Source organism: Rhipicephalus microplus, chromosome 3, assembly GCF_043290135.1.
Source record: "Rhipicephalus microplus isolate Deutch F79 chromosome 3, USDA_Rmic, whole genome shotgun sequence".
Taxonomy (NCBI): Eukaryota; Metazoa; Arthropoda; class Arachnida; order Ixodida; family Ixodidae; genus Rhipicephalus; species Rhipicephalus microplus.
Genome location: NC_134702.1, coordinates 205,302,866 through 205,315,342, shown reverse-complemented (window position 1 = coordinate 205,315,342; position 12,477 = coordinate 205,302,866). Strand labels below are relative to the sequence as shown.

The 12,477-nt window shown below is 40.8% G+C and overlaps 1 pseudogene; it reads left to right on the top strand.

Moving 5' to 3' along the window:
* Nucleotides 1–235: 235 nt before the first annotated feature.
* On the top strand, nucleotides 236–2,762 carry LOC142803484 (uncharacterized; annotated as a pseudogene).
* The last annotated feature ends 9,715 nt before the right edge of the window (nucleotides 2,763–12,477 follow it).

The window sequence follows — 12,477 nt, the reverse complement described above, 5'->3', positions numbered from 1 at the left end:
TGAAGCATACACAAGTGGTGTTGCGTCTTTAGTAACTTGGTGTACTGTACAATTTTAGTGCAGTAAATCACCAGACTGACTGCCTCCGTTTAAGCAAATAGTTGTTATATATGCCACACGTTTGAAGATACGTGAAACCTTAACAGAGATAGTAATTATTGTACTGCTGTTATTCACTGTGGCTGTACAGATAGGTCATGATCTGGATTTTTTGTCGTGTTTATTGTTTCAGGGCTCATTTTCCATAGTGCTGATGGCTGTGGTGGACAGCGATTGCAAATATGTGCTTGTGGACGTCGGTGCAGAAGGCCGCCAAAGCGATGGGGGAATATTCAAGGAATCATCCTTTGGTTGTGACCTCTCTAAAGGCCGCCTTGACATTCCAGCAGTTGGCACCCTACCAGGCACTTCCACATGTGTGCCTTATGCCTTTGTGGGAGACGAGGCATTCCAGCTTCGTAAGGACTTCATGAGGCCTTACCCCGCAAAATGCCTCAATGACACTATGAGGATTTTCAACTACAGGCTCAGCCGAGCAAGGTATTGGATTGTTTCTCTGATTCGTTAACCTCATGTCTTCATAGCCTTCATTCGCAAAAAGGCCCATCACGTGCGATTGAACACGATAGCTTAACCCGTGGATCTTAGTCAACCAAGGGCATTTGCAGAACTTTTCTGCTGTGGGAAGGAGTGCTGGTGCACCGAGTTACCACAAAATAGGCACTATTTTCTGTTAAAACTGCGCACATGAAATTAAGCTTTCAAACAGGGCAGTAGTAGCCAAGTTTTAGGAGATACTCTGCATTATCTTAGTGCTGAGAAGATTGTGTCCGTCAAAAATAAAGCGTTACGATCACTTCACGAAAAAAGCTCTCTGTGCAGGGTTGACTTGTGCTAAATGGTCACCAGCAAGTAGCACAATATGTTGGATACATCTACCTGCAGTTAGTCTTTGTATAGTAGGTGCACACACCATGTGTTTCAGTGAGAAAATTATATGATGAGACTTGTGATAAAGTCATTGCTGCATTTCATACATGACTTATGCTGTTCACACTCATCATAAATACTTGTGTAGTTACAGCATTTGAGGTTGATTCTATTGATGAAAGCTCCTCGAATACTTTGACTACGGCCAGACATTGCTGAGCAAAGATCTTAATCAACTTGCATTTTGCAGATCACCTCATATTACCATGCAGTAGGTTGGGCAGTCTGAACGCACATCATGAAAAAGTGTTACTGTACATGTGATGACCTCCGCAATGTTTCACATTTCACGGAAAAATTGTAATCGTTGATCACATGATCAAATTTGTGGCTTAGACAGTGGAAAAGATGTGCATTTGGGCCCCGCCGCGGTGGTCTAGTGGCTAAGGTACTCGGCTGCTGACCCGCAGGGCGCGGGTTCGAATCCCGGCTGCGGCGGCTGCATTTCCGATGGAGGCGGAAATGTTGTAGGCCCGTGTGCTCAGATTTGGGTGCACGTTAAAGAACCCCAGGTGGTCAAAATTTCCGGAGCCCTCCACTACGGCGTCTCTCATAATCATATCGTGGTTTTGGGACGTTAAACCCCACAAATCAATCAATCAAGAGGTGCATTTGGAAACTCCTTCTGTATTATTCTATTCACTCCAGCTTCTATTCCAGCCATTGTAGAGCATCTGTCGTACTACTATTATTTCACAAGGTTCAAAATAATCAGCCCAGCATTGGTTAAAAACTTGAAGGTTGTACTGGTGATACAAGCAAAGTTCAGTAGTTAACATTTGAAAAAATAAAAGATGCAGAAATGGACAAAGAGTGCCTTTTGCTAACACTGAGTACACAAGCCAAAGTTCATAGTGCTACTGCCGTTGACAGTAATAAGCCCTCGTCTGGTGTTCCATCTTTCTCAGTCATACTTGATTGTGCCGACAACGGGTTAATGAAAATAAATTTGGTTGAACACTTGCTGTCTCTATATACTATTACAGTACAATACTCAAGTGCAGCAGCCTGTAACAGAATAGTGTAATGAAGGGACAGCTGGTACATCGTACTACAAGGAAACAGTGAACAAAGATGGCGACGGCGAAGGAACTCGGAACTTGGATTGTTCATTCCATCATCCCATTTTCGCGCTGTTTTCTGACAGTGGGCTGTAAAAGATGGATAAAGTATTGCACTAAATGGGAAATAGTCTTTCATCACATTGTGACAAATGGCTCATCTGTCACAACTACTCGGCATTACCACACCACTACTTTTATCTTGCAAGCACTTTCCATTGCATTGGAGGCACCATGGTGTGTCGCGTCTTCATTCGCTGTTGCAACATTTTCTTTTTCGTCTGCAGACGCTGTGCAGAAAATGCCTTCGGCATCACTGCTGCCAGGTGGAGGATACTGCTTCGCACCATAAACGTCCAGCCCAGCCATGTGGACTTCGTGGTGAAGGCCGCCTGTGTCCTCCACAACTTCCTTACTCTGTACAACCCACATGCCCATTAATTCTTGGACAGAGAAGACAGTTTCGGAAACGTTGTTGGAGGGCGCTGGCGGCATGGTGTGCAACATGTGCCAGACAACAGTTTCTTTGCCATGGCTCCAACACAGGCACGAAACTACGATGGTGATGCAGGTGCTGCAAGAAGGTTGTTCGCCAGCTACTTTTCTAGCACGGCTGACCGGGTTCCTTGGCAGTGGAATCTACCAGGACTGACAAAGAAGCAGCCCTCCTAGACACTTGTTCTTCACTGCCAGTTCGGGCAAGGATGCACAGCTGCGTCATCACTCTCCTTTCTAGCATGGCACTGCTTGCCCATTCTTCAGTGTGACAGCTGCTCTTAAGGGGGTATGGTAGGGTGAACCCAGCAAAAAATTGAATTTGCAGTCTTGACACCAAAAAATTCACTGTACTCTGAGAAACGAAGCTGTTCAAGCCCGACGTTGACAAGCCACTCCACGTGGTTTAAATTCCGCACCGTAGTGTGCCACGCAACCTCTGGCGTAAGCAGTATGTGGATGTAAAAATTAGTTTTTCTCAAGGTGCGTTTTCTGTAAGTTTTTCAACTTCAACCTACCTTTTCTCAAAATGTACTGAATTGATTTTTATAAAACTTTGTACGCGTGAGCTACAACAAGTAAGCAAATATGGTTACATTCCTTTTGCTGTTGCAGAGAAAAGGTACAGAAAAGGTACCAAACTTTTTTCTCTGTGGAACTCAAACTCGATTTCTCAATTTTTCTCAATTTCACTCACTCAGACTTGCCAAAATACTTCACTTACTTTGGCTCAGACTCGCGGCTTGATGCCAATGTGAGTGTGAGGGTTCTCTCATGAGTGACTTTGCCTACCTATTATTTGACTCCTCACGCAAATCAGCTTTTCACTTTTCTTGTTTTCTGTGCTCCCTGGCTCATCTTGTCATACCTTCTATTCTCCTCAAATTTGAATGTGTTCTTGTAAATTATTCTTCTGTGAAAAATAAATTTTTATTTTACTAAGTCCACATGTTGTGAATTAAAGCGGTGTCATTTTGACACAAACTGGGGCAATGTAACATTTTCAGTGACTCTGCAATGGTCTTGTGCCTTTGCAAAACCGTATGTTTAGCGAGTGCTACGAACTTCAATCGGACAGAGCACACAAGCTACCAAGTGGATGCTCAATGTTACAGGGGGGGGGGCAGTGACAAATTATACGATCACTGGGACCATAACATATTCATTGAATACTTTAACTGCCATTGAATACTTTGACTGCATAGAAAGCCGTGGCTACCGCAGTACATAAGCATCTTTCTACAAGACATAGCAGCGCCGCTGTGTGTCGTGAAACAGTGCATCGGCTGTTGCTCAATCGATCCACCATATTGTACACTCAGGGGAATAAAAAAAGGATCCCTGTCAACTACACTTGTACGGCAATCAATGAATTTGTTGGTGTGATTGATGAAACAAATATCGGTCAGCTTCTTGTGTTTAACTCTCTCACTCCTCTGCGCTGCGACACAAATGTAACCCAGCTTATTGCCAACCATAAAAACAATGTTAACGCTGTGTCAACTTCCTACTTTCTTAGGCCCTTGAGATACGGTGCACAATGAATGTACAGTATCCCAACAATAAGTTTATTCCTGTTGCTTTCTGGGTCAGCTTGTTGTGTTTAACTCTCTCATTCCTCTGCGCTGCGACACAAATGTAACCCAGCTTATTGGCAACCATAAAAACAATGTTAACGCTGTGTCAACTGCCTACTTTCTTAGGCCCTTGAGATACCGTGCACAATGAATGTACAGTATCCCAACAATAAGTTTATTCCTGTTGCCTTCTGCAACCATGCTCGGGTTTGACATTACCGACTTCTTCAAATGCTCAGTGACAGCAGTCACTGTATCAAGTGGATAACCTATATCTAAAAGACCATAACCTGTGCTCATGAGGGCCAACTTAAGGCAAGACATAGCTGAATCGTTTATAACCTTTAATTGCTTTGATGAGAAATGTAACACCGGTTTTAACTCCAGCTTACTTTAAAACCAAATTAAATTATATTAAGACTAATACATATGTCTAATAATCTACAAACATTTAGGTTTCAATATTTGTCTTTTAAAACCCAACTTGGACAATGTCTGGGATCGATGGGTTCGAACAATTATATTTATTCTCGTCTCATAAATAAATGCACTTCATCAGTACAATATCTATGGCGTGCAAATAAATCTGGCTCATACATATGGAAATGGCTAAGCCTTTACATTTACAGAGAACTTGTAATTGTCCTTTTGAAAGGGTATTGACAAAAAATTTTCACTTTGTTTTTTTTACAACCAAGGAAAGGCCAAGCACTCAGAAGCCTGGAAAATGTACCGCAATGCGCAAGTGTGCCCTGAAAAACTAATTATAGTGTTCTGAAAGCTAGTTTAAACTCCTAGTGTCCCCTGTCGTTGCAACAAAGTATGACCTTTTCGTTACGTGCTAGTACAAGATATGGTCACATTTCCACGAACCAAGCAGCCATCTCAGAAGTTCCAGTACCAGATATCATCACAACTAGCCAGAATGCAGCGTGAAGTCACCAAAATTAGTACTCAAGTCCCGAGGTCAACTTAGTGTCGATGTTTTAAGGTGCCCTGCGAGAATTTTGATTTTAATGTTGAAATGAAATACCTTATCAGAATTTGCCGAGTGTTATACTTTCTCAGAGTCGTCTGTGTATACAGGAGATTAGTTAGTCAGACTAAACTCGCCTTAGAAATATGGTGTCGGTACCCCTTAAGGTATGCAGCAAAAGCAACTGTACTTTTCATTTACGTTAGTAACTTACGTGTTGCAAACATTTTGCATGAGTGAAGCCGCATTAGCAATGAAATGCAGGTGCATTGTGGCATAAATGCTTTGTGTCATACTGTATGTAGCTCATCACAATACAAGCATATAATTCACGAATGACCATGTGAACAAAGCATACCTTGGTAATTATTACTGAAGTAACTTTTATTATAAAGGACAGACATAATCAAAATGACGTATATTCCCCAAATTCATTCTGTGCAACCCTGATAATATTTACAATACACAAATAAATATAAAAATAAGTCACAAGATTAATGACCAAATCACATATTTCATGACTAAATAAAGGGGCCATGTCACAATCACTCAAAAACTTCACTTTCAGTGAACACTAAAAGTAAAAGGTATATTATTCCGACTGGTTATAAAAAGCAAACCTTAAAATATTACAATAAAAGAAAACCTTGCCCACCCCCAGCAACTAGCCTTTTGCCATGACGAACGTGACAATGCACATTAAGGAGTGTAGCCGTTCTGTTATACCAAAGTTTCAGCTGCAGCAAGTATTCTAATTTCAGTGCCGAATGAAACAAGGCTAAAATAACAGGTTTCACATACAGTTGACGAAGAACTGCTCGCAGGAATGCAGATGCTCGAAAAGTTAGCTGCTTGTTACATAATTCCTCACGAGTGCTGCCCCACTGTCCAGCCACTTGTGTATTTATGAAACACTCAATTACAAAGTAAGTGTTCATGCAAATTCGCTACCATTCTGCCAGCTAATTTGTGAATGTGAAACGATTAACCGACAGAACATGTTCAAAAATTGGGTGTTATGACCCCTTCAAACACTCCCGCTTCCCCTGATCCTATAGGTATAAAGCAAAGTATCGGAGGTGTTTTTTTTTTTAGTGACAAGACTTGGAGATTATTAGTCTGAGTCACAAAGCAGATTTTTATAGGCATATGAGAGCATTGAAAGACAAGCCCTCTTTTTGTAAAATTTTTTTGCAAGTCAAATTAATATTTAAAGTGTGCATTTTGTGTACCAAAGTGTACTAATGAAAAAAAAAGTTAGTGCTCCCTGAAGTAGCAAAAAATAAGTGTGCACTCAAATTCCACATTCTACAAATTCTAATCTTTTCAGGCACAGAAAAGAAGCTTTGCCCTGTGCAATGAACCAAAATAAATCTCTTCAAATGAATATTAAAAGCACAGTGATTAAACAGGTTTCAAGAAAATCAACAAAAACATTTTAAACAGGTGCGGCACCTACACAATCAGGAGCGCTAAGTCTTGCATATTTGTAACTAGTTACACTCAAGCAGCTGTTTGCCTTTTTTCTTTCTGTAGACATTATTTAAATGAGAGAGCAAATATAATTGTTAACAGGCTGACATATGTGTCCTTGAGTGCGAACAATGCATGCACAATGCTGTGCATTAACCTGGTGAGAAGTGTATGGTTTTTATGACTAAAAATGTCAAGTTGACAATGCTAACAAAGCATTATTACATATTTGCACATTTAATATGAAGGCTAAAAGAGTCATAAAACGCTCGATCTAAAACGACAATGCGAAACCACCGACATCCACACGCACTAACTAGGCGACGTCAGCATAAGTAGTTCTTTGCCTATCGAGGATTGCAAAACTCTTCGGTACTTGCGAGTGCATGCAATTCAAACACCTATCAGCGCCTTTGCCATAAGCAATAGGCACCAACTTGAACTCTGTAGCTGACGTCATATTAAGCAGCATTCTTGTGGGATGCCTCTTGCACGCGCTCACAGATGCCGTAGAGTTCTGCGTTTCTAGATAGTCAAAGCGTCTATGCAGGCTCATTCAGGCTGATGATATAGTTAGAGCATGTGGCTACTGATGGTGCCGCATTGTCATTGTTAAATGACCTTTTCACAACCTCTTTAAAGAGTAAACAAAATATCACATATCAAGCTAATCTTACGATGCACACAAAACAGGCACTTTCAGTTTTGTCTTCGCAACTGTTGGGTAGTGTAACATTTTTCCTTGCATCTTTGCAAAAAAACTGTTTAAAGAGAAAGTTCATGCAGCAAAATAATGAGTGATTCAGTTAACATGACAGAAAATGTAAAAAATGACATTTTAAAAAGAAATTTGCACTTGGCCCCGTACCTTAATAAAAAAAATCACTTCAGCCATTGAAATAAAAAAGAAACTAGTCCACATACTCCATTACTAATTGCATGATCTTCACTTTTAGCTCTAACTGTCGCTTTTCTGGCATCTTCTCAAAGTATTTAGCCAGACACAGCCCAAAATATTCATGTTCGTTTCTTGACTCAGTTTTTTTGAATGTCTCGCACAAGTCTTGCACATTTTGAGTAATTCTATCTAACTCTTCTTCATTCTTTCTTTTGCGACTTCTTCGCTGGGTTGGTGTTGACCCGGCACTTCCATCGGCGACAGCAGGCTCTGGTGCAGTCCTCTCTTGGGTGTTTGGGCAAACAACCCCTGGAGGCCTGAAAGCATCATCGTCTGAATATGCAGAAGCTTCCGACAGTTCTAAACACTGGTCTTCAAACTGGACCATGTCCTGCAGAAGCTCCTGCACATTCATACCTATGCGGGTAGTAGGGCTGTCAGGCCTCGGTGGTTGCCTGCCAGCCTGCAGCTGGCTTGCAGGCCTTACTGGTTCACCCGGACTGCAGGAAACGCTTGAAGTGCTCTGCAAGCTTGCAGGGCTAACATAATTTCCAGATGTCCTGCAGGCAGCAACAAGTGTGAACGTTATAACCTTACATTGATGAAAAGCCAGTTAAAGAAGTACCCGAATGTAAATATTTAGGAATTTATTTAACAGAATCATTTCATCGGAACAGGCACATAGAACACATGATCTTAAAGGCTAGTAAAACATTGTATTTTATTCACAGAAACTTTCACTGTGCAACAAAAAAGGTAAAGGAAATTCTCTACTACCTGCATGTAAGGTTTATACTTGAATATGCTTGTGTTACCTGGGACCCAGCTCAAAAGTATCTTGCAGAAACAATAGAAAAATTCAAAACCAGGCAGCTCGTTTCGTCCGCAAAAATTACTAGCTATTTGTTAGTATATCAGATATAAAGGCCACATTAGGCTGGGAAACTTTACAATCTGGAAGACGGAAACTTCGACTAAAACTTCTGCCTAGTATATACTATAACCTTTTTAGAGGTGAATACCCAGTAGCACCAACATATCGTTCCACAAGATGCCAACACACACATAAAATACGAGAATACGCATTCAAAACAACAACTTTTACTAACTACTTCTTTTTAAAAACACGTAGAGAGTGGAACAAACTTCCCAAAGATATTGTAAACTTGAGTGACAACAGCGCTTTTTTTTCATCGTTGTGACATCATGGCATGCTTATTCACTTTTAGTACCTGTTAGCCACATGTCACATTGTACTGAAATATTTTTCGATTGCATGCTGTAATTATTATATGTTGTTTTATTTTCCAGAATGTTTAAAGCGTCACTATTCACAGAAATGTTAGTAACCACATTGAATTTCGTGTGTAAACTCCCCTGCAGTAATGCCACTATGGCATTGCAGGAACTCTAAATAAATAAAAATGAAATATAATTTCACCTCTTTCTGCACTAAAATAGAATCAAGGATTAAACTGTGGTTTTTCCTAAGCACATCACTTGGTATTTCACACACTTCCACACTAAAATACTTTGCCATATCTGGTTTTGCGTGTTTTCCAGACCACATACAAAGGACCCATCAACTTATTTACTTGCACTTAAATTAAACTTTAGCATTGAGGCAATCTAAGGTCAAACAATGTAAACATAACTAAAATCACATTAACACACTTACATTTCGTTTATGTAATCTAGAATTTTATGGCACGAACCACATACAAAAAGAAAACCAAGAAGCTAACTGTGCTGGCAATACAACTTGAAATGGCACAGGTAATGATAGATGAAGTGATCACAATTCATTTTACACCAAGAAAATCCCTGGCATAGTACCTTGTCTTGGCAAATAGATGGACAGGGATCATTATTGGCAAAAAAAAACAATATTAACAACATTTTCATAAATTAAATATATAGCAAACCATAGTAGCCATACCAGAAGCCGGGCTGATTGACCAAACAGTAATAGGTGTTTTGCAGCAGCGGCCATGTCCTTATGCATAAAGCCAATGATGGGCAGGCAACATTGATGTAGTAAACTACACATACTCTGCTACTATAGCACATGTAATTCACCAATAACGGCAACAGATGCTAACAGAGAAGAGTACATACCTTATAGCAAGGATGTCAGCAGTACATATAAGATGGATTCCTAGAGTCTTATTAGTGCTTTCACTGGAATATTCAGTCAATTTTAAGGTAAAGAAAAAATGTAAGTATTGTTTATTCTTCGACGAACTACAACGTTTAGTTGATGCAATATGACCATACATGTGGTGTAGGAATAATGTGAATGCCTGCGGCAACGTTAAACGTAAAGGCACAATTATGCAGTTTACTTACAGCCAATATATTTGTTCATGATCTCGAACACAACTGTGTGTGTGTGTATGTATCATATATATATATATATATATATATATATATATATATATATATATATATATATATATGTATATATAATATACTGTACAATGTCAATTTTTATTTAAGTGGGCACGTGAGCGTGTGGCCTGCCAACTCTGGTGGCTGTTTGCAGCATGTTCAAACGGGAGCGAGAGTTACCACAGCTTCTTTTTGGGTCATCTAGTGACGAGCAAAACAAGCAGTCATAGGTGATATAAAACTGGTGGCAAACTTGAACCCCTCCCCCCTTTTAAGGCATAACAGGTCAGGCCTGGCCTCTCAATATTTGCTGGAGCCCCGATATTTTTGCATTCGCCTCAATACTGCCAATGTCAGTTTTCATTACCACTCTCACATTCCAACAACCAATGTCTTCTTGCCACTCCTAGGTAAATATAAATTATCAATCACCTGTGGAACATATCGTGGATCATGGTATCCAATTATATGCCATATAAGTCTGGAGAAAAGGCTTTGACAGCGAATGCAACGGGATTTTCACTTTAGCCATGCCATGACCAGGTCAAAAAAGAAATTACAGCTCACTCAGATTCGATTAAGAAATACATTTTGCTATGAGGACTCACTCCGACTCAGACTCGCCACAATGAGAGTGCTCAGTCTCACTGTACTTTTTCAGAACCGAACTGAAGTACGAACCCAAGTTCACCAACATAGCTACTCAGTCAGACTCACAGTTTCGCCTGAATCTGGGTTGATTCACGAGTTCATTAGTGCAAAGTTATCTTTTTCAATCTTAGTGTTAAAGCTCCTTAACGCAAGCAACTCGCATAATCGATTCTCTATAATATGCCTTTAATCTTGTACCTTCAAGAACGAGTTCTCAGTGGTTTCAATTCGATGAGGAGATTTTTATGAAATATGCGACTCGTGCGGCATATCTTGAGGAACCACCTACCCTGAAAAAATTGGTGGGGAGGGTCGTGGCACCCTTGCACCCCTAATTCGCTCTTTGAATCAACAAATATTGTGCAGCACATTCTTGAGGTATCTGTGAAAAGACTTAGTACAAAGTTGAGTTGATGTAACACTCAATTAATGAAAAAAAATATATCAGTGTTCCCTGAAGTAGCAAAAAATAATTTTTGGGGTTCAACATCTCTAAATCACCATGTCATTACGAGAGAGACGCCGTAGTGAAGGGTTTTGGAAATTTCGACCACCTGGTGTTCTTTATAATTTGCACCTATATCAATGTACAAAGGCCTCAAGCATTTTCACCTCCATTTAAAATGCCGCTGCTGTGAATGAGATTTCATCCTTCACCTGTGGGTCAGCAGTTGAGCACCACGACCACAAAACCACTGTGGTGGGTGAAATAGCGAAAAAAAGGGAACATGTATGATGCAAAGAGGGCTCTCTGAATATGCACAAAAAACATTTGTTTTTCCATTTGACAACACTGCTCAACAATGGAAAAATGCACACCATTGTGTCAGCAAAAGGTTTTCTCAAGGTCTTTAATGTGGTTGTCATTAATGTTCAGACCTCTATCAGTATTGTCAGTACCACACTGCTTAGATTACTATAGCTGTTGAAACAGATAATTTTTTCATATCACTGCACACTGCTGCCTTGGCCACATGTAACAGTAATCAACACTTGAACTTCCTACATGCTGTACACTGCATTCAATATATGCATACCTGAAAATCACAGAATTTTCAGTGTCACATTATTTCTATTTAAAAAGATGACATTTAGCAACGCTCATGACAACGATTAATAAAATGACTTACGCCCTTGTTTGCATGGTATCCTTGAGAAAGCATAGAAGCTGGAAATATGGCCACGTGATGGTGATGCACTCCCCATCGTCCAGGCCGGCACCGCTCTTTGCTTTTTTATTTGCTACGAAGAGCCGCCGGAACTTGTCACGTAGCGACTTCCAGCGCTTCTGCACAAGCTCGGCGGCGTCTGCGCAATGGGAAATACAAAGATTGAAGCGCTTATGCATGTCGCACGAACGACCAAGTGCTAACTTACCATCAATATTTACATTCGGTAACACGGCTGCGGCTACCTCCCGCCACATCGCGGCCTTCACCATCTTGTCCTTGTGCTGCCGGTGGCTTGCCATCCATAATGGTAGTCTATGCTGCACTGCAGCGATGAGAACCTCGTTGTCGATGAAGGCACCGTCCATTGCTTGCTTCTCACACAACTGCAGCACTGCACGGCTGAACACAAAGCACCACGCTTGTGCAGCACATGTTCCGGAAGTGAGACCATGAGCGCCGTGAACATCCGGTGCGACCGTAGTGTTTAGAAGATTTTCAAGGCCGAAAATTGTCATGCCTGCCTATTGCATCGACTGCTAGTGGATGTAGTTTTGCAGGAGCACATACAATCTGCTGGCAATTGTCACAGTAGGACTGTTTCACCGCTGCACGACGACGGCTAACAGATCACACAGTTGCATTTGTCGTATGCTTCTCGTTCACACTCACACCGGTGCTACAGTGCAATTCATTCACGTAAACACGCACATCGAAGCTTCAGTAGAATTCGTTCACGTAAACACGCACATCGGAGCTACAGCTGAATTCGTTGGTGTAAACACGCATGCCGGAT